This window comes from Apostichopus japonicus, chromosome 17 (genome assembly GCF_037975245.1).
Source record: "Apostichopus japonicus isolate 1M-3 chromosome 17, ASM3797524v1, whole genome shotgun sequence".
NCBI lineage: Eukaryota > Metazoa > Echinodermata > Holothuroidea > Aspidochirotida > Stichopodidae > Apostichopus > Apostichopus japonicus.
The window spans coordinates 17,417,727-17,439,975 of NC_092577.1; the positions used below are offsets into that span (position 1 = coordinate 17,417,727).

Consider the following 22,249-nt stretch of genomic DNA (forward strand, 5'->3'; position numbering starts at 1 on the left):
TTTTCGTGTCACTCCGCTGCGTCTCCGACGCACGCGGTCTTCACCTCAACGAGCATGGATTCCGCGAAATCCACTACCGCTGTTCAAAGCAGCACACAGAAACGCTGTGCGGTTATGAAAAACAACAGTGTACGTATCACCGATAATAAATTTGAAGCCCGTGATGTCCTTCGCGCGCTATCTGATGACATTGGGAAAGAAAACATTCTCGGTTGTGTGAATTCCAACGGGCAATGGATCGTAACACTTAAGGAAACAACAGATGTAGAGCTTCTACAGGCGACTGGCGTACTGATTGATGGTGTAGGATACGAGGTACGAGGGGTAACAAGGAACCTACTTACTGTGAGCTTGTTTGGGGTACCAGTTTTCATAGATGATAATGAACTGTCAGATAAGCTGAGAGAATTTGGGTGCATACTCAAGAGCGCATGGACCCACAAAACCTATGAGGACTTTCCCAATGTAGAGAACGGGATAAGATATATTAGGTTAGAACTCCCGTCCAACGCAAAGAGCCTTCCGTACTCCATTTTCATATCTGGAGTCCATCTTCGATTGAAGCATAACGGACAATCCCGGGTATGCAACATTTGCCTTAGCTCGGACCATATCATGAGAGAGTGTAAGCAATATACTTGCAAAGAATGCGGTATGCAGGGTCACAGCGAAAGTAAATGCCCGCGGGTGAAATGTTACAGGTGCCAGCATTTCGGGCACAAAAGTTTCGACTGCCCTACTACTCCCCCTACACCCAAAGAAGACAACAATACCTCAGAAATGGAAACAAATGATTCGGCCTGCGCAGAACAAGATAATACAACAATCCAAGATATCCCGGACAACCCCCAGCCACGTGAAACGATCGAAACAGACAAACAGACCCCAGCAGAAAACGAAAACAAACCAAGCCGAAAGATTAATAGTTCTCAACCGAAACCGAGAAATAATGAAACCACAGACCCAGCGACACAGAACACAGAGAAAGAAGACAACCCAACCTCGCAGAAACGGAACCTCTCTAGTGATGACGATTGGACTGTCCAAACGAGGAAAATGAAAAACAACAAAAAGAAAGCCGACCCTACACCCAACCTAGCCAAAGCACGTAATTTTCAACCTCGCCAGCCATCACTAGACCAGCATTAACGATGTATTTTTCACTCACCGTTACAATGTTTTTACTCGCCTGCCTAAATTGCAACGGACTGATCAATCAAGATAAAAGAAGAGGGCTATTCTCTCACGTTGCTAAAAACAAATTTGACCTTGTTTTATTACAAGAAACCTTTTGGGACCAGTCAATTCATGACCAGGCCAAACTTGAATGGGATGGCGATATTTTATCTTCCTTCTATTCTCCCGCGAGACGAAGGGGAACGAGTTGTTTAATTAGGAAGGGTAGCGATATCGATGTACACCACTTCGAACCGGATATAAACGGTCGCTTCTTAAAATTAAGTATTACTGTGGATGGACAGTCTTTTACAGTTTTTAACATCTATGCTCCAAACACGCCGAGCGAACGAAAACAATTCCTAGAAGATATTTCAGGAAAGCTCCGCAACGTGCCTGAACCAATTATTCTAGCGGGAGACTTCAATACCGTTCTTAATACTTACGTGGATAAATACCCAACAACACCTAACCCGGACTCTTCTCGAAAATCTCTGAAACTTATTATGTCGGAATACGAGCTTGTCGATATTTGGAGAGAGCGCCACCCTTCTTTAATCCAATTTACAAGAACAGCTAGCAACCACAAAACCGCTTCCAGGATTGATAGATTTCTTTTAAACAAACAGCTAGTTCGCTACGTCAAATCATGCTCTATCTCTCGCTATCCCGATTCTGATCACGACATGGTTGAACTTAAACTTGACCTTACCCTTTTTCCTAGGGGCCCTGGTGTATGGATCTTTAATAACTCCATACTTGAGGACACATCCTTCTGTTCGGAAATAAGAGATCTCATCGAGCGAGAAAAACAGAAGACTTGTTACGACAATAATATTCTCCAGTGGTACGACGTTTTGAAAGATTCACTAAAAAGGACTGCAATCAAATTTACCAAGGTCAAAAGCAGACTCTCGCGTACACATCAAAGAAAACTAAGGAAACAAATCAACCACGAAAGGGCGAAAGCGCAAAAATATCAAGACTACGACACTACAAGGCTACGGAATTTAGAATTTCAGCTAGACGAGACGACCCGCGCAGATATCAGAGGAACCGCGCTTAGATCGAGAATCAAGTGGTTCGAAGAAGGAGAACGTTCTTCAAAATTTTTCCTCAATTTAGAAAAATCTCGACAAAGCAAAAAAGTAATGCGCCAGATTCTCACCGACGAGGGCGCGATCATTAACGATCAAGACGACATTATCCACGAACAGGCCAGATTTTACAAAACGCTGTACACCGCAGAACCGTCAGTGAGTATTCAGAGGGAGGTATTACTTAGCCAGCTTTCTAAAACGTTGTCCGAACCTGATTCTCAGTCATGTGAGGGGGACATTTCGGCTACAGAACTCCAAAAATCACTTTTTGATATGGAGTCGAGTAAAAGCCCTGGTTTAGACGGACTCACTGTTGAGTTTTATAAGGAATTTTGGGATGTATTGGGGGAGGTTTTTCTCAAACTGACGAAAGAAATTTACAAAACACATGAAATGTGTAATTCTATGAAAACAGGCCTAATTACTTTGATACCCAAGAAAGGGGATTTGAGGAAACTTAAGAATTGGAGACCGATTAGTCTTTTGAACACAGACTACAAAATAATCACAAAGGCTCTGGCCAATAGAATCTCTAGGGTTATCAACTGCCTTGTCTCTAGTGATCAGACCTGTTGTGTTCCCGGCAGAGATATTGCCGACAATGTTCTGGCTATGAGAAATATTATTAATTATGTTAACGAAAACAAACTGGAGGGCTATGTTCTTAAAATTGATCAATTAAAAGCCTTCGATCGAGTAAACCATGAATATCTTATTAATGTTTTACAAAGGATGGGTTTCGGTACTAATTTAATTAACTGGGTTAAAATCCTCTACAACGATATTCAAGGCTGTATTAAACACAATGGTTATATTTCAGATACTTTTCATATTCAGAGAGGGGTTCGCCAGGGTTGTCCAATTTCTGCTATTTTATATGTATTATCTGCTGAACCATTTCATGACGCTATTTACAAAAGTAAGAGTATAGTTGGTATTAAGTTTATGCATCATGAAGCTAAAATGTTTCAACATGCAGATGATACCACTTTCTTTCTCTCTGATACTTCTAGTGTTAAGTCCGTACAAAATGTTATTAACCTGTATGAAGGCGCCTCTGGCTCTAAGTGTAATGTAGAGAAAACCGAGTTACTAGTGCTCGGAAAGGGCAAAGTACGAAAAGACGAGTTCAATTTTCCGATTAGGAACGATTTTATAGAAGTGCTTGGTGTTTGTATCGGCAATGATAAGGATGCTCTTGAAAGAGAAAACTGGAAAACCAAGACTGCCTCTTGTTGCAATGTTCTCAAGAGGTGGAAAGGGCGGAACCTCTCCTTTAAAGGCAGAGCTCTTGTTGTAAATTCTCTAGTTGTCTCAAGACTGACATATCTTGCTACTATTATTCCGGTCCCTAAATGGGTAGGAGACTCTTTGAAAGAAAGTGTTATCGAATTTATGTGGGGAGGTAAGAAACCTGGCATATCCTACAATGTTCTTCTTCAACCTGTAGACAAAGGTGGCCTTAACCTTTGTGACCTTTTTCTAAAGAGAGACGCTTTACGTATGAAGTACATCTGTAAACTACTTAGCAACAGTATCAATCCGATGTTAAAAGATTTAATGCTCTATTTTCTGAACCATTATGAATATATGAAACTAGGTTTACACGTATTTCGTATTTTACCTCATAGCAATTCTATGAGAAAACTTTTACCGTATTATTATGAGTTGTTGAGTGCCTGGAAAAAGCTAACGGATAAAAAGTTATGCCCTCCAGTGAACAGGGAAGAAATTCTTATGCAACCGCTGTTCCATAATCCATTTATTGTAAATGAAACTGGCGAAACCCTCTTTAACAGAGATTTCATTGAAGGTGGTATTATTTTTGTAGGCGACCTTATGTATGAAATGATCCCAAGACGGCTTCCCGCGGAGGGTATCCATGAAGCCATTACTATGGCCAACCCAACTTGTAAACTTGATGTTGATGATGTATTTGATTACGTCACATCTATTTTGAAGGCTTTTCCAAAAGATTGGCTCGAACAAATCTATTCGGGCGATAAAATTGTCAGTCAAAATGACAATGAGTCACTTTCACTCACCCTCTCTTGTGGTGACACCACGCTAGATGCGTCCTCCGTTAGTGTCAGGAATGCAACTGATCTCCTTAGGGAGGCCGTCTCAACAATTCCAAAAGGCGAAATCCACTGGAAACACGTTTTTAACGATGTCTCTTTTGAACATAGGTGGACCAATATCTACAAAGGTCTAAAAGCTTTTCACGATAGTGACCTCGATTTCCGTATTCTTCATAATATTTTATTCTGTAACGATAAGTTGTATCTTTTTAAGCTAGTTGACTCTCCTTTATGTACCTTATGTAAGAACCATAATGAAACTGTCTTGCATCTTTTTGTCGATTGCAAAACCGTAAATCTTCTCTGGAGAGATATTATCAAGAAGCTTCAGAAAATCTGTAAAATCAGCAACAATGATAAATGGAGGCAAATTACTATCTTAGGTATGGAACTCAATCATAGGAGGCATGAGACAATTTCGATTGATTTTATTCTAAACACTTTCAAAAAAGTTGTTTGGACCACTCGTGTTAGCCTCCTGAACGGAGAAAAACACATTAATATTCAAAACTTCTTTCATAATTCACTACGAAAGAAAATCGATTTCTTATTCCACTATTTTGTAAAGAAAAAAGAAATTTCTACATTTTGGGAGTTGTTTACTCAAGGTGACGTCATTCTCAATCCTCTTGAAGATGGCTCCTACGAGTACAAGTTTGACAGTTAATTTTCTCTTGCCTTCCCCATTCTAGGATTACTTTTTTATTGTTGTGCATGATTGTATTGATAGTGTTGTATTATTGTTATAGTTTTATATATATTCTCTTTCTTTATTTCTTGTAACCATGTTAATATCTGTACATTCAATCGGAGAACCAGTGGGTTCTTCCGTCAATAAAAAAAAAAAAAAAAAAAAAAAAAAAAAAAACCGGTTCTCGTCCGATCACCGAAGTCAAGCAACGTAGAGCGCAGTCAGTACTTGGATGGGTGACCGCCTGGGAATACTGGGTGCCGTAGGCTTTTATTTTTTATAATTGATAACACTATGTTGCCACGACGATGAGAAATTGAAATGGCCTTCATTGTCTTTCCACAAGGAAAGTGTCTTGCCACGAGGAAAGCGATTTGAAAATCGAATATATTAATAAATACCTCGTTTGTTTTTATATATTAGAATTTTCTAGATATATATGTAAAATATAGATTAACATAATATATATTAAATCCATTCATGTATAATATATATATTAAATCCACTGATCATAACCTACCAGACAAGTAGCCTACATTTCACCTCTTGGAATGTCTACGGCCACATCACGTTGACTATACCGGTTCTCGTCCGATCACCGAAGTCAAGCAACGTAGAGCGCAGTCAGTACTTGGATGGGTGACCGCCTGGGAATACTGGGTGCCGTAGGCTTTTATTTTTTATAATTGATAACACTATGTTGCCACGACGATGAGAAATTGAAATGGCCTACATTGACCTCTTGTTATGTCTACGGCCACATCACGTTGACTATACCGGTTCTCGTCCGATCACCGAAGTCAAGCAACGTAGAGCGCAGTCAGTACTTGGATGGGTGACCGCCTGGGAATACTGGGTGCCGCAGGCTTTTATTTTCATAATTGATAACACGACGATGATGAGAAATTGAAATGGCCTACATTGACCTCTTTTTATGTCTACGGCCACATCACGTTGACTATACCGGTTCTCGTCCGATCACCGAAGTCAAGCAACGTAGAGCGCAGTCAGTACTTGGATGGGTGACCGCCTGGGAATACTGGGTGCCGTAGGCTTTTATTTTTTATAATTGATAACACTATGTTGCCACGACGATGAGAAATTGAAATGGCCTTCATTGTCTTTCCACAAGGAAAGTGTCTTGCCACGAGGAAAGCGATTTGAAAATCGAATATATTAATAAATACCTCGTTTGTTTTTATATATTAGAATTTTCTAGATATATATGTAAAATATAGATTAACATAATATATATTAAATCCATTCATGTATAATATATATATTAAATCCACTGATCATAACCTACCAGACAAGTAGCCTACATTTCACCTCTTGGAATGTCTACGGCCACATCACGTTGACTATACCGGTTCTCGTCCGATCACCGAAGTCAAGCAACGTAGAGCGCAGTCAGTACTTGGATGGGTGACCGCCTGGGAATACTGGGTGCCGTAGGCTTTTATTTTCATAATTGATAACACTATGTTGCCACGACGATGACAAATTGAAATGGCCTTCATTGTCTTTCCACAAGGAAAGTGTCTTGCCACGAGGAAAGCGATTTGAAAATCGAATATATTAATAAATACCTCGTTTGTTTTTATATATTAGAATTTTCTAGATATATATGTAAAATATAGATTAACATAATATATATTAAATCCATTCATGTATAATATATATCTTAAATCCACTGATCATAACCTACCAGACAAGTAGCCTACATTTCACCTCTTGGAATGTCTACGGCCATATCACGTTGACTATACCGGTTCTCGTCCGATCACCGAAGTCAAGCAACGTAGAGCGCAGTCAGTACTTGGATGGGTGACCGCCTGGGGGAATACTGGGTGCCGCAGGCTTTTATTTTCATAATTGATAACACTATGTTGCCACGACGATGAGAAATTGAAATGGCCTACATTGACCTCTTGTTATGTCTACGGCCACATCACGTTGACTATACCGGTTCTCGTCCGATCACCGAAGTCAAGCAACGTAGAGCGCAGTCAGTACTTGGATGGGTGACCGCCTGGGAATACTGGGTGCCGTAGGCTTTTATTTTCATAATTGATAACACGACGATGATGAGAAATTGAAATGGCCTACATTGACCTCTTGTTATGTCTACGGCCACATCACGTTGACTATACCGGTTCTCGTCCGATCACCGAAGTCAAGCAACGTAGAGCGCAGTCAGTACTTGGATGGGTGACCGCCTGGGAATACTGGGTGCCGTAGGCTTTTATTTTTTATAATTGATAACACTATGTTGCCACGACGATGAGAAATTGAAATGGCCTACATTGACCGGTTTTTATGTCTACGGCCACATCACGTTGACTATACCGGTTCTCGTCCGATCACCGAAGTCAAGCAACGTAGAGCGCAGTCAGTACTTGGATGGGTGACCGCCTGGGAATACTGGGTGCCGTAGGCTTTTATTTTTTATAATTGATAACACTATGTTGCCACGACGATGAGAAATTGAAATGGCCTACATTGACCTCTTGTTATGTCTACGGCCACATCACGTTGACTATACCGGTTCTCGTCCGATCACCGAAGTCAAGCAACGTAAAGCGCAGTCAGTACTTGGATGGGTGACCGCCTGGGAATACTGGGTGCCGTAGGCTTTTATTTTCATAATTGATAACACGACGATGATGAGAAATTGAAATGGCCTACATTGACCTCTTTTTATGTCTACGGCCACATCACGTTGACTATACCGGTTCTCGTCCGATCACCGAAGTCAAGCAACGTAGAGCGCAGTCAGTACTTGGATGGGTGACCGCCTGGGAATACTGGGTGCCGTAGGCTTTTATTTTCATAATTGATAACACGACGATGATGAGAAATTGAAATGGCCTACATTGACCTCTTTTTATGTCTACGGCCACATCACGTTGACTATACCGGTTCTCGTCCGATCACCGAAGTCAAGCAACGTAGAGCGCAGTCAGTACTTGGATGGGTGACCGCCTGGGAATACTGGGTGCCGCAGGCTTTTATTTTCATAATTGATAACACTATGTTGCCACGACGATGACAAATTGAAATGGCCTTCATTGTCTTTCCACAAGGAAAGTGTCTTGCCACGAGGAAAGCGATTTGAAAATCGAATATATTAATAAATAACTCGTTTGTTTTTATATATTAGAATTGTCTACATATATATGTAAAATATAGATTAACATAATATATATTAAATCCATTCATGTATAATATATATTAAGTCCACTAATCATAACCTACCAGACAACTAGCCTACATTTCGCCTCTTGGAATGTCTACGGCCACATCACGATGACTATACCGGTTCTCGTCCGATCACCGAAGTCAAGCAACGTAGAGCGCAGTCAGTACTTGGATGGGTGACCGCCTGGGAATACTGGGTGCCGTAGGCTTTTATTTTCATAATTGATAACACGACGATGATGAGAAATTGAAATGGCCTACATTGACCTCTTGTTATGTCTACGGCCACATCACGTTGACTATACCGGTTCTCGTCGTTCTCGTGTTTGTTCGTATTTTTTACCCCTTTCCTTCCGTTCTTCTTCGGAATCGTGGCCATCGGCTGATGTGTTTGTGATCAGCGGACATTTTGGTTGTTCTATTTAGGATTTTTGGTGAATAATTTGTGTTTTGACTGCATTTTTCGTGTCACTCCGCTGCGTCTCCGACGCACGCGGTCTTCACCTCAACGAGCATGGATTCCGCGAAATCCACTACCGCTGTTCAAAGCAGCACACAGAAACGCTGTGCGGTTATGAAAAACAACAGTGTACGTATCACCGATAATAAATTTGAAGCCCGTGATGTCCTTCGCGCGCTATCTGATGACATTGGGAAAGAAAACATTCTCGGTTGTGTGAATTCCAACGGGCAATGGATCGTAACACTTAAGGAAACAACAGATGTAGAGCTTCTACAGGCGACTGGCGTACTGATTGATGGTGTAGGATACGAGGTACGAGGGGTAACAAGGAACCTACTTACTGTGAGCTTGTTTGGGGTACCAGTTTTCATAGATGATAATGAACTGTCAGATAAGCTGAGAGAATTTGGGTGCATACTCAAGAGCGCATGGACCCACAAAACCTATGAGGACTTTCCCAATGTAGAGAACGGGATAAGATATATTAGGTTAGAACTCCCGTCCAACGCAAAGAGCCTTCCGTACTCCATTTTCATATCTGGAGTCCATCTTCGATTGAAGCATAACGGACAATCCCGGGTATGCAACATTTGCCTTAGCTCGGACCATATCATGAGAGAGTGTAAGCAATATACTTGCAAAGAATGCGGTATGCAGGGTCACAGCGAAAGTAAATGCCCGCGGGTGAAATGTTACAGGTGCCAGCATTTCGGGCACAAAAGTTTCGACTGCCCTACTACTCCCCCTACACCCAAAGAAGACAACAATACCTCAGAAATGGAAACAAATGATTCGGCCTGCGCAGAACAAGATAATACAACAATCCAAGATATCCCGGACAACCCCCAGCCACGTGAAACGATCGAAACAGACAAACAGACCCCAGCAGAAAACGAAAACAAACCAAGCCGAAAGATTAATAGTTCTCAACCGAAACCGAGAAATAATGAAACCACAGACCCAGCGACACAGAACACAGAGAAAGAAGACAACCCAACCTCGCAGAAACGGAACCTCTCTAGTGATGACGATTGGACTGTCCAAACGAGGAAAATGAAAAACAACAAAAAGAAAGCCGACCCTACACCCAACCTAGCCAAAGCACGTAATTTTCAACCTCGCCAGCCATCACTAGACCAGCATTAACGATGTATTTTTCACTCACCGTTACAATGTTTTTACTCGCCTGCCTAAATTGCAACGGACTGATCAATCAAGATAAAAGAAGAGGGCTATTCTCTCACGTTGCTAAAAACAAATTTGACCTTGTTTTATTACAAGAAACCTTTTGGGACCAGTCAATTCATGACCAGGCCAAACTTGAATGGGATGGCGATATTTTATCTTCCTTCTATTCTCCCGCGAGACGAAGGGGAACGAGTTGTTTAATTAGGAAGGGTAGCGATATCGATGTACACCACTTCGAACCGGATATAAACGGTCGCTTCTTAAAATTAAGTATTACTGTGGATGGACAGTCTTTTACAGTTTTTAACATCTATGCTCCAAACACGCCGAGCGAACGAAAACAATTCCTAGAAGATATTTCAGGAAAGCTCCGCAACGTGCCTGAACCAATTATTCTAGCGGGAGACTTCAATACCGTTCTTAATACTTACGTGGATAAATACCCAACAACACCTAACCCGGACTCTTCTCGAAAATCTCTGAAACTTATTATGTCGGAATACGAGCTTGTCGATATTTGGAGAGAGCGCCACCCTTCTTTAATCCAATTTACAAGAACAGCTAGCAACCACAAAACCGCTTCCAGGATTGATAGATTTCTTTTAAACAAACAGCTAGTTCGCTACGTCAAATCATGCTCTATCTCTCGCTATCCCGATTCTGATCACGACATGGTTGAACTTAAACTTGACCTTACCCTTTTTCCTAGGGGCCCTGGTGTATGGATCTTTAATAACTCCATACTTGAGGACACATCCTTCTGTTCGGAAATAAGAGATCTCATCGAGCGAGAAAAACAGAAGACTTGTTACGACAATAATATTCTCCAGTGGTACGACGTTTTGAAAGATTCACTAAAAAGGACTGCAATCAAATTTACCAAGGTCAAAAGCAGACTCTCGCGTACACATCAAAGAAAACTAAGGAAACAAATCAACCACGAAAGGGCGAAAGCGCAAAAATATCAAGACTACGACACTACAAGGCTACGGAATTTAGAATTTCAGCTAGACGAGACGACCCGCGCAGATATCAGAGGAACCGCGCTTAGATCGAGAATCAAGTGGTTCGAAGAAGGAGAACGTTCTTCAAAATTTTTCCTCAATTTAGAAAAATCTCGACAAAGCAAAAAAGTAATGCGCCAGATTCTCACCGACGAGGGCGCGATCATTAACGATCAAGACGACATTATCCACGAACAGGCCAGATTTTACAAAACGCTGTACACCGCAGAACCGTCAGTGAGTATTCAGAGGGAGGTATTACTTAGCCAGCTTTCTAAAACGTTGTCCGAACCTGATTCTCAGTCATGTGAGGGGGACATTTCGGCTACAGAACTCCAAAAATCACTTTTTGATATGGAGTCGAGTAAAAGCCCTGGTTTAGACGGACTCACTGTTGAGTTTTATAAGGAATTTTGGGATGTATTGGGGGAGGTTTTTCTCAAACTGACGAAAGAAATTTACAAAACACATGAAATGTGTAATTCTATGAAAACAGGCCTAATTACTTTGATACCCAAGAAAGGGGATTTGAGGAAACTTAAGAATTGGAGACCGATTAGTCTTTTGAACACAGACTACAAAATAATCACAAAGGCTCTGGCCAATAGAATCTCTAGGGTTATCAACTGCCTTGTCTCTAGTGATCAGACCTGTTGTGTTCCCGGCAGAGATATTGCCGACAATGTTCTGGCTATGAGAAATATTATTAATTATGTTAACGAAAACAAACTGGAGGGCTATGTTCTTAAAATTGATCAATTAAAAGCCTTCGATCGAGTAAACCATGAATATCTTATTAATGTTTTACAAAGGATGGGTTTCGGTACTAATTTAATTAACTGGGTTAAAATCCTCTACAACGATATTCAAGGCTGTATTAAACACAATGGTTATATTTCAGATACTTTTCATATTCAGAGAGGGGTTCGCCAGGGTTGTCCAATTTCTGCTATTTTATATGTATTATCTGCTGAACCATTTCATGACGCTATTTACAAAAGTAAGAGTATAGTTGGTATTAAGTTTATGCATCATGAAGCTAAAATGTTTCAACATGCAGATGATACCACTTTCTTTCTCTCTGATACTTCTAGTGTTAAGTCCGTACAAAATGTTATTAACCTGTATGAAGGCGCCTCTGGCTCTAAGTGTAATGTAGAGAAAACCGAGTTACTAGTGCTCGGAAAGGGCAAAGTACGAAAAGACGAGTTCAATTTTCCGATTAGGAACGATTTTATAGAAGTGCTTGGTGTTTGTATCGGCAATGATAAGGATGCTCTTGAAAGAGAAAACTGGAAAACCAAGACTGCCTCTTGTTGCAATGTTCTCAAGAGGTGGAAAGGGCGGAACCTCTCCTTTAAAGGCAGAGCTCTTGTTGTAAATTCTCTAGTTGTCTCAAGACTGACATATCTTGCTACTATTATTCCGGTCCCTAAATGGGTAGGAGACTCTTTGAAAGAAAGTGTTATCGAATTTATGTGGGGAGGTAAGAAACCTGGCATATCCTACAATGTTCTTCTTCAACCTGTAGACAAAGGTGGCCTTAACCTTTGTGACCTTTTTCTAAAGAGAGACGCTTTACGTATGAAGTACATCTGTAAACTACTTAGCAACAGTATCAATCCGATGTTAAAAGATTTAATGCTCTATTTTCTGAACCATTATGAATATATGAAACTAGGTTTACACGTATTTCGTATTTTACCTCATAGCAATTCTATGAGAAAACTTTTACCGTATTATTATGAGTTGTTGAGTGCCTGGAAAAAGCTAACGGATAAAAAGTTATGCCCTCCAGTGAACAGGGAAGAAATTCTTATGCAACCGCTGTTCCATAATCCATTTATTGTAAATGAAACTGGCGAAACCCTCTTTAACAGAGATTTCATTGAAGGTGGTATTATTTTTGTAGGCGACCTTATGTATGAAATGATCCCAAGACGGCTTCCCGCGGAGGGTATCCATGAAGCCATTACTATGGCCAACCCAACTTGTAAACTTGATGTTGATGATGTATTTGATTACGTCACATCTATTTTGAAGGCTTTTCCAAAAGATTGGCTCGAACAAATCTATTCGGGCGATAAAATTGTCAGTCAAAATGACAATGAGTCACTTTCACTCACCCTCTCTTGTGGTGACACCACGCTAGATGCGTCCTCCGTTAGTGTCAGGAATGCAACTGATCTCCTTAGGGAGGCCGTCTCAACAATTCCAAAAGGCGAAATCCACTGGAAACACGTTTTTAACGATGTCTCTTTTGAACATAGGTGGACCAATATCTACAAAGGTCTAAAAGCTTTTCACGATAGTGACCTCGATTTCCGTATTCTTCATAATATTTTATTCTGTAACGATAAGTTGTATCTTTTTAAGCTAGTTGACTCTCCTTTATGTACCTTATGTAAGAACCATAATGAAACTGTCTTGCATCTTTTTGTCGATTGCAAAACCGTAAATCTTCTCTGGAGAGATATTATCAAGAAGCTTCAGAAAATCTGTAAAATCAGCAACAATGATAAATGGAGGCAAATTACTATCTTAGGTATGGAACTCAATCATAGGAGGCATGAGACAATTTCGATTGATTTTATTCTAAACACTTTCAAAAAAGTTGTTTGGACCACTCGTGTTAGCCTCCTGAACGGAGAAAAACACATTAATATTCAAAACTTCTTTCATAATTCACTACGAAAGAAAATCGATTTCTTATTCCACTATTTTGTAAAGAAAAAAGAAATTTCTACATTTTGGGAGTTGTTTACTCAAGGTGACGTCATTCTCAATCCTCTTGAAGATGGCTCCTACGAGTACAAGTTTGACAGTTAATTTTCTCTTGCCTTCCCCATTCTAGGATTACTTTTTTATTGTTGTGCATGATTGTATTGATAGTGTTGTATTATTGTTATAGTTTTATATATATTCTCTTTCTTTATTTCTTGTAACCATGTTAATATCTGTACATTCAATCGGAGAACCAGTGGGTTCTTCCGTCAATAAAAAAAAAAAAAAAAAAAAAAAAAAAAAAAACCGGTTCTCGTCCGATCACCGAAGTCAAGCAACGTAGAGCGCAGTCAGTACTTGGATGGGTGACCGCCTGGGAATACTGGGTGCCGTAGGCTTTTATTTTTTATAATTGATAACACTATGTTGCCACGACGATGAGAAATTGAAATGGCCTTCATTGTCTTTCCACAAGGAAAGTGTCTTGCCACGAGGAAAGCGATTTGAAAATCGAATATATTAATAAATACCTCGTTTGTTTTTATATATTAGAATTTTCTAGATATATATGTAAAATATAGATTAACATAATATATATTAAATCCATTCATGTATAATATATATATTAAATCCACTGATCATAACCTACCAGACAAGTAGCCTACATTTCACCTCTTGGAATGTCTACGGCCACATCACGTTGACTATACCGGTTCTCGTCCGATCACCGAAGTCAAGCAACGTAGAGCGCAGTCAGTACTTGGATGGGTGACCGCCTGGGAATACTGGGTGCCGTAGGCTTTTATTTTTTATAATTGATAACACTATGTTGCCACGACGATGAGAAATTGAAATGGCCTACATTGACCTCTTGTTATGTCTACGGCCACATCACGTTGACTATACCGGTTCTCGTCCGATCACCGAAGTCAAGCAACGTAGAGCGCAGTCAGTACTTGGATGGGTGACCGCCTGGGAATACTGGGTGCCGCAGGCTTTTATTTTCATAATTGATAACACTATGTTGCCACGACGATGAGAAATTGAAATGGCCTACATTGACCTCTTGTTATGTCTACGGCCACATCACGTTGACTATACCGGTTCTCGTCCGATCACCGAAGTCAAGCAACGTAGAGCGCAGTCAGTACTTGGATGGGTGACCGCCTGGGGGAATACTGGGTGCCGCAGGCTTTTATTTTCATAATTGATAACACTATGTTGCCACGACGATGAGAAATTGAAATGGCCTACATTGACCTCTTGTTATGTCTACGGCCACATCACGTTGACTATACCGGTTCTCGTCCGATCACCGAAGTCAAGCAACGTAGAGCGCAGTCAGTACTTGGATGGGTGACCGCCTGGGAATACTGGGTGCCGCAGGCTTTTATTTTCATAATTGATAACACGACGATGATGAGAAATTGAAATGGCCTACATTGACCTCTTTTTATGTCTACGGCCACATCACGTTGACTATACCGGTTCTCGTCCGATCACCGAAGTCAAGCAACGTAGAGCGCAGTCAGTACTTGGATGGGTGACCGCCTGGGAATACTGGGTGCCGCAGGCTTTTATTTTCATCATTGATAACACTATGTTGCCACGACGATGAGAAATTGAAATGGCCTTCATTGTCTTTCCACAAGGAAAGTGTCTTGCCACGAGGAAAGCGATTTGAAAATCGAATATATTAATAAATACCTCGTTTGTTTTTATATATTAGAATTTTCTAGATATATATGTAAAATATAGATTAACATAATATATATTAAATCCATTCATGTATAATATATATATTAAATCCACTGATCATAACCTACCAGACAACTAGCCTACATTTCGCCTCTTGGAATGTCTACGGCCACATCACGATGACTATACCGGTTCTCGTCCGATCACCGAAGTCAAGCAACGTAGAGCGCAGTCAGTACTTGGATGGGTGACCGCCTGGGAATACTGGGTGCCGTAGGCTTTTATTTTCATAATTGATAACACTATGTTGCCACGACGATGACAAATTGAAATGGCCTTCATTGTCTTTCCACAAGGAAAGTGTCTTGCCACGAGGAAAGCGATTTGAAAATCGAATATATTAATAAATACCTCGTTTGTTTTTATATATTAGAATTTTCTAGATATATATGTAAAATATAGATTAACATAATATATATTAAATCCATTCATGTATAATATATATATTAAATCCACTGATCATAACCTACCAGACAAGTAGCCTACATTTCACCTCTTGGAATGTCTACGGCCATATCACGTTGACTATACCGGTTCTCGTCCGATCACCGAAGTCAAGCAACGTAGAGCGCAGTCAGTACTTGGATGGGTGACCGCCTGGGGGAATACTGGGTGCCGCAGGCTTTTATTTTCATAATTGATAACACTATGTTGCCACGACGATGAGAAATTGAAATGGCCTACATTGACCTCTTGTTATGTCTACGGCCACATCACGTTGACTATACCGGTTCTCGTCCGATCACCGAAGTCAAGCAACGTAGAGCGCAGTCAGTACTTGGATGGGTGACCGCCTGGGAATACTGGGTGCCGTAGGCTTTTATTTTCATAATTGATAACACGACGATGATGAGAAATTGAAATGGCCTACATTGACCTCTTGTTATGTCTACGGCCACATCACGTTGACTATACCGGTTCTCGTCCGATCACCGAAGTCAAGCAACGTAGAGCGCAGTCAGTACTTGGATGGGTGACCGCCTGGGAATACTGGGTGCCGTAGGCTTTTATTTTTTATAATTGATAACACTATGTTGCCACGACGATGAGAAATTGAAATGGCCTACATTGACCGGTTTTTATGTCTACGGCCACATCACGTTGACTATACCGGTTCTCGTCCGATCACCGAAGTCAAGCAACGTAGAGCGCAGTCAGTACTTGGATGGGTGACCGCCTGGGAATACTGGGTGCCGTAGGCTTTTATTTTCATAATTGATAACACGACGATGATGAGAAATTGAAATGGCCTACATTGACCTCTTTTTATGTCTACGGCCACATCACGTTGACTATACCGGTTCTCGTCCGATCACCGAAGTCAAGCAACGTAGAGCGCAGTCAGTACTTGGATGGGTGACCGCCTGGGAATACTGGGTGCCGTAGGCTTTTATTTTCATAATTGATAACACGACGATGATGAGAAATTGAAATGGCCTACATTGACCTCTTTTTATGTCTACGGCCACATCACGTTGACTATACCGGTTCTCGTCCGATCACCGAAGTCAAGCAACGTAGAGCGCAGTCAGTACTTGGATGGGTGACCGCCTGGGAATACTGGGTGCCGCAGGCTTTTATTTTCATAATTGATAACACTATGTTGCCACGACGATGAGAAATTGAAATGGCCTACATTGACCTCTTGTTATGTCTACGGCCACATCACGTTGACTATACCGGTTCTCGTCCGATCACCGAAGTCAAGCAACGTAGAGCGCAGTCAGTACTTGGATGGGTGACCGCCTGGGAATACTGTGTGCCGTAGGCTTTTATTTTCATAATTGATAACACGACGATGATGAAAAATTGAAATGGCCTACATTGACCTCTTGTTATGTCTACGGCCACATCACGTTGACTATACCGGTTCTCGTCCGATCACCGAAGTCAAGCAACGTAGAGCGCAGTCAGTACTTGGATGGGTGACCGCCTGGGAATACTGGGTGCCGTAGGCTTTTATTTTCATAATTGATAACACGACGATGATGAGAAATTGAAATGGCCTACATTGACCGGTTTTTATGTCTACGGCCACATCACGTTGACTATACCGGTTCTCGTCCGATCACCGAAGTCAAGCAACGTAGAGCGCAGTCAGTACTTGGATGGGTGACCGCCTGGGGGAATACTGGGTGCCGCAGGCTTTTATTTTCATAATTGATAACACTATGTTGCCACGACGATGACAAATTGAAATGGCCTTCATTGTCTTTCCACAAGGAAAGTGTCTTGCCACGAGGAAAGCGATTTGAAAATCGAATATATTAATAAATAACTCGTTTGTTTTTATATATTAGAATTGTCTACATATATATGTAAAATATAGATTAACATAATATATATTAAATCCATTCATGTATAATATATATTAAATCCACTGATCATAACTTACCAGACAACTAGCCTACATTTCGCCTCTTGGAATGTCTACGGCCACATCACGATGACTATACCGGTTCTCGTCCGATCACCGAAGTCAAGCAACGTAGAGCGCAGTCAGTACTTGGATGGGTGACCGCCTGGGAATACTGGGTGCCGTAGGCTTTTATTTTCATAATTGATAACACTATGTTGCCACGACGATGACAAATTGAAATGGCCTTCATTGTCTTTCCACAAGGAAAGTGTCTTGCCACGAGGAAAGCGATTTGAAAATCGAATATATTAATAAATAACTCGTTTGTTTTTATATATTAGAATTGTCTACATATATATGTAAAATATAGATTAACATAATATATATTAAATCCATTCATGTATAATATATATTAAGTCCACTAATCATAACCTACCAGACAACTAGCCTACATTTCGCCTCTTGGAATGTCTACGGCCACATCACGATGACTATACCGGTTCTCGTCCGATCACCGAAGTCAAGCAACGTAGAGCGCAGTCAGTACTTGGATGGGTGACCGCCTGGGAATACTGGGTGCCGTAGGCTTTTATTTTCATAATTGATAACACGACGATGATGAGAAATTGAAATGGCCTACATTGACCTCTTGTTATGTCTACGGCCACATCACGTTGACTATACCGGTTCTCGTCCGATCACCGAAGTCAAGCAACGTAGAGCGCAGTCAGTACTTGGATGGGTGACCGCCTGGGAATACTGGGTGCCGTAGGCTTTTATTTTTTATAATTGATAACACTATGTTGCCACGACGATGAGAAATTGAAATGGCCTTCATTGTCTTTCCACAAGGAAAGTGTCTTGCCACGAGGAAAGCGATTTGAAAATCGAATATATTAATAAATACCTCGTTTGTTTTTATATATTAGAATTTTCTACATATATATGTAAAATATAGATTAACATAATATATATTAAATCCATTCATGTATAATATATATATTAAATCCACTGATCATAACCTACCAGACAAGTAGCCTACATTTCACCTCTTGGAATGTCTACGGCCACATCACGTTGACTATACCGGTTCTCGTCCGATCACCGAAGTCAAGCAACGTAGAGCGCAGTCAGTACTTGGATGGGTGACCGCCTGGGAATACTGGGTGCCGTAGGCTTTTATTTTTTATAATTGATAACACTATGTTGCCACGACGATGAGAAATTGAAATGGCCTACATTGACCTCTTGTTATGTCTACGGCCACATCACGTTGACTATACCGGTTCTCGTCCGATCACCGAAGTCAAGCAACGTAGAGCGCAGTCAGTACTTGGATGGGTGACCGCCTGGGAATACTGGGTGCCGCAGGCTTTTATTTTCATAATTGATAACACTATGTTGCCACGACGATGAGAAATTGAAATGGCCTACATTGACCTCTTGTTATGTCTACGGCCACATCACGTTGACTATACCGGTTCTCGTCCGATCACCGAAGTCAAGCAACGTAGAGCGCAGTCAGTACTTGGATGGGTGACCGCCTGGGGGAATACTGGGTGCCGCAGGCTTTTATTTTCATAATTGATAACACTATGTTGCCACGACGATGAGAAATTGAAATGGCCTACATTGACCTCTTGTTATGTCTACGGCCACATCACGTTGACTATACCGGTTCTCGTCCGATCACCGAAGTCAAGCAACGTAGAGCGCAGTCAGTACTTGGATGGGTGACCGCCTGGGAATACTGGGTGCCGCAGGCTTTTATTTTCATAATTGATAACACGACGATGATGAGAAATTGAAATGGCCTACATTGACCTCTTTTTATGTCTACGGCCACATCACGTTGACTATACCGGTTCTCGTCCGATCACCGAAGTCAAGCAACGTAGAGCGCAGTCAGTACTTGGATGGGTGACCGCCTGGGAATACTGGGTGCCGCAGGCTTTTATTTTCATCATTGATAACACTATGTTGCCACGACGATGAGAAATTGAAATGGCCTTCATTGTCTTTCCACAAGGAAAGTGTCTTGCCACGAGGAAAGCGATTTGAAAATCGAATATATTAATAAATACCTCGTTTGTTTTTATATATTAGAATTTTCTAGATATATATGTAAAATATAGATTAACATAATATATATTAAATCCATTCATGTATAATATATATATTAAATCCACTGATCATAACCTACCAGACAACTAGCCTACATTTCGCCTCTTGGAATGTCTACGGCCACATCACGATGACTATACCGGTTCTCGTCCGATCACCGAAGTCAAGCAACGTAGAGCGCAGTCAGTACTTGGATGGGTGACCGCCTGGGAATACTGGGTGCCGTAGGCTTTTATTTTCATAATTGATAACACTATGTTGCCACGACGATGACAAATTGAAATGGCCTTCATTGTCTTTCCACAAGGAAAGTGTCTTGCCACGAGGAAAGCGATTTGAAAATCGAATATATTAATAAATACCTCGTTTGTTTTTATATATTAGAATTTTCTAGATATATATGTAAAATATAGATTAACATAATATATATTAAATCCATTCATGTATAATATATATATTAAATCCACTGATCATAAACTACCAGACAAGTAGCCTACATTTCACCTCTTGGAATGTCTACGGCCATATCACGTTGACTATACCGGTTCTCGTCCGATCACCGAAGTCAAGCAACGTAGAGCGCAGTCAGTACTTGGATGGGTGACCGCCTGGGGGAATACTGGGTGCCGCAGGCTTTTATTTTCATAATTGATAACACTATGTTGCCACGACGATGAGAAATTGAAATGGCCTACATTGACCTCTTGTTATGTCTACGGCCACATCACGTTGACTATACCGGTTCTCGTCCGATCACCGAAGTCAAGCAACGTAGAGCGCAGTCAGTACTTGGATGGGTGACCGCCTGGGAATACTGGGTGCCGTAGGCTTTTATTTTCATAATTGATAACACGACGATGATGAGAAATTGAAATGGCCTACATTGACCTCTTGTTATGTCTACGGCCACATCACGTTGACTATACCGGTTCTCGTCCGATCACCGAAGTCAAGCAACGTAGAGCGCAGTCAGTACTTGGATGGGTGACCGCCTGGGAATACTGGGTGCCGTAGGCTTTTATTTTTTATAATTGATAACACTATGTTGCCACGACGATGAGAAATTGAAATGGCCTACATTGACCGGTTTTTATGTCTACGGCCACATCACGTTGACTATACCGGTTCTCGTCCGATCACCGAAGTCAAGCAACGTAGAGCGCAGTCAGTACTTGGATGGGTGACCGCCTGGGAATACTGGGTGCCGCAGGCTTTTATTTTCATAATTGATAACACTATGTTGCCACGACGATGAGAAATTGAAATGGCCTACATTGACCTCTTGTTATGTCTACGGCCACATCACGTTCACTATACCGGTTCTCGTCCGATCACCGAAGTCAAGCAACGTAAAGCGCAGTCAGTACTTGGATGGGTGACCGCCTGGGAATACTGGGTGCCGTAGGCTTTTATTTTCATAATTGATAACACGACGATGATGAGAAATTGAAATGGCCTACATTGACCTCTTTTTATGTCTACGGCCACATCACGTTGACTATACCGGTTCTCGTCCGATCACCGAAGTCAAGCAACGTAGAGCGCAGTCAGTACTTGGATGGGTGACCGCCTGGGAATACTGGGTGCCGTAGGCTTTTATTTTCATAATTGATAACACGACGATGATGAGAAATTGAAATGGCCTACATTGACCTCTTTTTATGTCTACGGCCACATCACGTTGACTATACCGGTTCTCGTCCGATCACCGAAGTCAAGCAACGTAGAGCGCAGTCAGTACTTGGATGGGTGACCGCCTGGGAATACTGGGTGCCGCAGGCTTTTATTTTCATAATTGATAACACTATGTTGCCACGACGATGAGAAATTGAAATGGCCTACATTGACCTCTTGTTATGTCTACGGCCACATCACGTTGACTATACCGGTTCTCGTCCGATCACCGAAGTCAAGCAACGTAGAGCGCAGTCAGTACTTGGATGGGTGACCGCCTGGGAATACTGTGTGCCGTAGGCTTTTATTTTCATAATTGATAACACGACGATGATGAGAAATTGAAATGGCCTACATTGACCTCTTGTTATGTCTACGGCCACATCACGTTGACTATACCGGTTCTCGTCCGATCACCGAAGTCAAGCAACGTAGAGCGCAGTCAGTACTTGGATGGGTGACCGCCTGGGAATACTGGGTGCCGTAGGCTTTTATTTTCATAATTGATAACACGACGATGATGAGAAATTGAAATGGCCTACATTGACCGGTTTTTATGTCTACGGCCACATCACGTTGACTATACCGGTTCTCGTCCGATCACCGAAGTCAAGCAACGTAGAGCGCAGTCAGTACTTGGATGGGTGACCGCCTGGGGGAATACTGGGTGCCGCAGGCTTTTATTTTCATAATTGATAACACTATG

General features: G+C 41.4%; 21 non-coding genes and 25 pseudogenes across 21 annotated transcripts; all 46 read left to right on the plus strand.

Moving 5' to 3' along the window:
- Nucleotides 1-5,601: 5,601 nt before the first annotated feature.
- On the plus strand, nt 5,602-5,720 carry LOC139955395 (5S ribosomal RNA). Its single transcript, XR_011788636.1, has one exon. It is a non-coding gene; the product is annotated as a 5S ribosomal RNA (ribosomal RNA).
- Nucleotides 5,721-5,797: 77 nt separating this feature from the next.
- LOC139956612 (5S ribosomal RNA) lies at nt 5,798-5,916 on the plus strand (annotated as a pseudogene).
- Nucleotides 5,917-5,984: 68 nt separating this feature from the next.
- Nucleotides 5,985-6,103, plus strand: LOC139955396 (5S ribosomal RNA). The gene has a single exon (XR_011788637.1). It is a non-coding gene; the product is annotated as a 5S ribosomal RNA (ribosomal RNA).
- A 284-nt stretch (nt 6,104-6,387) lies between these two features.
- Nucleotides 6,388-6,506, plus strand: LOC139955397 (5S ribosomal RNA). Its single transcript, XR_011788638.1, has one exon. It is a non-coding gene; the product is annotated as a 5S ribosomal RNA (ribosomal RNA).
- A 283-nt stretch (nt 6,507-6,789) lies between these two features.
- LOC139957201 (5S ribosomal RNA) lies at nt 6,790-6,910 on the plus strand (annotated as a pseudogene).
- Nucleotides 6,911-6,986: 76 nt separating this feature from the next.
- Nucleotides 6,987-7,105, plus strand: LOC139955398 (5S ribosomal RNA). The gene has a single exon (XR_011788639.1). It is a non-coding gene; the product is annotated as a 5S ribosomal RNA (ribosomal RNA).
- A 68-nt stretch (nt 7,106-7,173) lies between these two features.
- On the plus strand, nt 7,174-7,292 carry LOC139955399 (5S ribosomal RNA). Its single transcript, XR_011788640.1, has one exon. It is a non-coding gene; the product is annotated as a 5S ribosomal RNA (ribosomal RNA).
- Nucleotides 7,293-7,369: 77 nt separating this feature from the next.
- Nucleotides 7,370-7,488, plus strand: LOC139955400 (5S ribosomal RNA). Its single transcript, XR_011788641.1, has one exon. It is a non-coding gene; the product is annotated as a 5S ribosomal RNA (ribosomal RNA).
- Nucleotides 7,489-7,565: 77 nt separating this feature from the next.
- Nucleotides 7,566-7,684, plus strand: LOC139956743 (5S ribosomal RNA; annotated as a pseudogene).
- Nucleotides 7,685-7,752: 68 nt separating this feature from the next.
- LOC139955401 (5S ribosomal RNA) lies at nt 7,753-7,871 on the plus strand. The gene has a single exon (XR_011788642.1). It is a non-coding gene; the product is annotated as a 5S ribosomal RNA (ribosomal RNA).
- A 68-nt stretch (nt 7,872-7,939) lies between these two features.
- Nucleotides 7,940-8,058, plus strand: LOC139956613 (5S ribosomal RNA; annotated as a pseudogene).
- Nucleotides 8,059-8,339: 281 nt separating this feature from the next.
- Nucleotides 8,340-8,458, plus strand: LOC139956319 (5S ribosomal RNA; annotated as a pseudogene).
- A 5,852-nt stretch (nt 8,459-14,310) lies between these two features.
- On the plus strand, nt 14,311-14,429 carry LOC139955402 (5S ribosomal RNA). Its single transcript, XR_011788643.1, has one exon. It is a non-coding gene; the product is annotated as a 5S ribosomal RNA (ribosomal RNA).
- Nucleotides 14,430-14,506: 77 nt separating this feature from the next.
- On the plus strand, nt 14,507-14,625 carry LOC139956615 (5S ribosomal RNA; annotated as a pseudogene).
- A 76-nt stretch (nt 14,626-14,701) lies between these two features.
- On the plus strand, nt 14,702-14,822 carry LOC139957338 (5S ribosomal RNA; annotated as a pseudogene).
- A 76-nt stretch (nt 14,823-14,898) lies between these two features.
- LOC139956616 (5S ribosomal RNA) lies at nt 14,899-15,017 on the plus strand (annotated as a pseudogene).
- Nucleotides 15,018-15,085: 68 nt separating this feature from the next.
- On the plus strand, nt 15,086-15,204 carry LOC139956617 (5S ribosomal RNA; annotated as a pseudogene).
- Nucleotides 15,205-15,487: 283 nt separating this feature from the next.
- LOC139956320 (5S ribosomal RNA) lies at nt 15,488-15,606 on the plus strand (annotated as a pseudogene).
- A 283-nt stretch (nt 15,607-15,889) lies between these two features.
- LOC139957202 (5S ribosomal RNA) lies at nt 15,890-16,010 on the plus strand (annotated as a pseudogene).
- A 76-nt stretch (nt 16,011-16,086) lies between these two features.
- LOC139955404 (5S ribosomal RNA) lies at nt 16,087-16,205 on the plus strand. The gene has a single exon (XR_011788644.1). It is a non-coding gene; the product is annotated as a 5S ribosomal RNA (ribosomal RNA).
- Nucleotides 16,206-16,273: 68 nt separating this feature from the next.
- Nucleotides 16,274-16,392, plus strand: LOC139955405 (5S ribosomal RNA). The gene has a single exon (XR_011788645.1). It is a non-coding gene; the product is annotated as a 5S ribosomal RNA (ribosomal RNA).
- A 77-nt stretch (nt 16,393-16,469) lies between these two features.
- On the plus strand, nt 16,470-16,588 carry LOC139955407 (5S ribosomal RNA). Its single transcript, XR_011788647.1, has one exon. It is a non-coding gene; the product is annotated as a 5S ribosomal RNA (ribosomal RNA).
- A 68-nt stretch (nt 16,589-16,656) lies between these two features.
- On the plus strand, nt 16,657-16,775 carry LOC139955408 (5S ribosomal RNA). The gene has a single exon (XR_011788648.1). It is a non-coding gene; the product is annotated as a 5S ribosomal RNA (ribosomal RNA).
- A 68-nt stretch (nt 16,776-16,843) lies between these two features.
- LOC139956619 (5S ribosomal RNA) lies at nt 16,844-16,962 on the plus strand (annotated as a pseudogene).
- A 76-nt stretch (nt 16,963-17,038) lies between these two features.
- Nucleotides 17,039-17,157, plus strand: LOC139956193 (5S ribosomal RNA). Its single transcript, XR_011789343.1, has one exon. It is a non-coding gene; the product is annotated as a 5S ribosomal RNA (ribosomal RNA).
- Nucleotides 17,158-17,225: 68 nt separating this feature from the next.
- LOC139955409 (5S ribosomal RNA) lies at nt 17,226-17,344 on the plus strand. Its single transcript, XR_011788650.1, has one exon. It is a non-coding gene; the product is annotated as a 5S ribosomal RNA (ribosomal RNA).
- Nucleotides 17,345-17,412: 68 nt separating this feature from the next.
- LOC139957339 (5S ribosomal RNA) lies at nt 17,413-17,533 on the plus strand (annotated as a pseudogene).
- A 281-nt stretch (nt 17,534-17,814) lies between these two features.
- On the plus strand, nt 17,815-17,933 carry LOC139956321 (5S ribosomal RNA; annotated as a pseudogene).
- A 281-nt stretch (nt 17,934-18,214) lies between these two features.
- On the plus strand, nt 18,215-18,333 carry LOC139956322 (5S ribosomal RNA; annotated as a pseudogene).
- Nucleotides 18,334-18,401: 68 nt separating this feature from the next.
- LOC139955410 (5S ribosomal RNA) lies at nt 18,402-18,520 on the plus strand. The gene has a single exon (XR_011788651.1). It is a non-coding gene; the product is annotated as a 5S ribosomal RNA (ribosomal RNA).
- Nucleotides 18,521-18,804: 284 nt separating this feature from the next.
- LOC139955411 (5S ribosomal RNA) lies at nt 18,805-18,923 on the plus strand. Its single transcript, XR_011788652.1, has one exon. It is a non-coding gene; the product is annotated as a 5S ribosomal RNA (ribosomal RNA).
- A 77-nt stretch (nt 18,924-19,000) lies between these two features.
- LOC139956620 (5S ribosomal RNA) lies at nt 19,001-19,119 on the plus strand (annotated as a pseudogene).
- A 76-nt stretch (nt 19,120-19,195) lies between these two features.
- Nucleotides 19,196-19,316, plus strand: LOC139957340 (5S ribosomal RNA; annotated as a pseudogene).
- Nucleotides 19,317-19,392: 76 nt separating this feature from the next.
- On the plus strand, nt 19,393-19,511 carry LOC139956621 (5S ribosomal RNA; annotated as a pseudogene).
- A 68-nt stretch (nt 19,512-19,579) lies between these two features.
- Nucleotides 19,580-19,698, plus strand: LOC139956622 (5S ribosomal RNA; annotated as a pseudogene).
- Nucleotides 19,699-19,981: 283 nt separating this feature from the next.
- On the plus strand, nt 19,982-20,100 carry LOC139956323 (5S ribosomal RNA; annotated as a pseudogene).
- Nucleotides 20,101-20,383: 283 nt separating this feature from the next.
- Nucleotides 20,384-20,504, plus strand: LOC139957203 (5S ribosomal RNA; annotated as a pseudogene).
- A 76-nt stretch (nt 20,505-20,580) lies between these two features.
- LOC139955413 (5S ribosomal RNA) lies at nt 20,581-20,699 on the plus strand. The gene has a single exon (XR_011788654.1). It is a non-coding gene; the product is annotated as a 5S ribosomal RNA (ribosomal RNA).
- Nucleotides 20,700-20,767: 68 nt separating this feature from the next.
- On the plus strand, nt 20,768-20,886 carry LOC139955415 (5S ribosomal RNA). Its single transcript, XR_011788655.1, has one exon. It is a non-coding gene; the product is annotated as a 5S ribosomal RNA (ribosomal RNA).
- Nucleotides 20,887-20,963: 77 nt separating this feature from the next.
- On the plus strand, nt 20,964-21,082 carry LOC139956623 (5S ribosomal RNA; annotated as a pseudogene).
- Nucleotides 21,083-21,158: 76 nt separating this feature from the next.
- Nucleotides 21,159-21,277, plus strand: LOC139957114 (5S ribosomal RNA; annotated as a pseudogene).
- Nucleotides 21,278-21,345: 68 nt separating this feature from the next.
- LOC139955416 (5S ribosomal RNA) lies at nt 21,346-21,464 on the plus strand. The gene has a single exon (XR_011788656.1). It is a non-coding gene; the product is annotated as a 5S ribosomal RNA (ribosomal RNA).
- A 68-nt stretch (nt 21,465-21,532) lies between these two features.
- On the plus strand, nt 21,533-21,651 carry LOC139956624 (5S ribosomal RNA; annotated as a pseudogene).
- A 76-nt stretch (nt 21,652-21,727) lies between these two features.
- Nucleotides 21,728-21,846, plus strand: LOC139956205 (5S ribosomal RNA). The gene has a single exon (XR_011789344.1). It is a non-coding gene; the product is annotated as a 5S ribosomal RNA (ribosomal RNA).
- Nucleotides 21,847-21,914: 68 nt separating this feature from the next.
- On the plus strand, nt 21,915-22,033 carry LOC139955417 (5S ribosomal RNA). The gene has a single exon (XR_011788657.1). It is a non-coding gene; the product is annotated as a 5S ribosomal RNA (ribosomal RNA).
- A 68-nt stretch (nt 22,034-22,101) lies between these two features.
- On the plus strand, nt 22,102-22,222 carry LOC139957341 (5S ribosomal RNA; annotated as a pseudogene).
- Nucleotides 22,223-22,249: the final 27 nt, after the last annotated feature.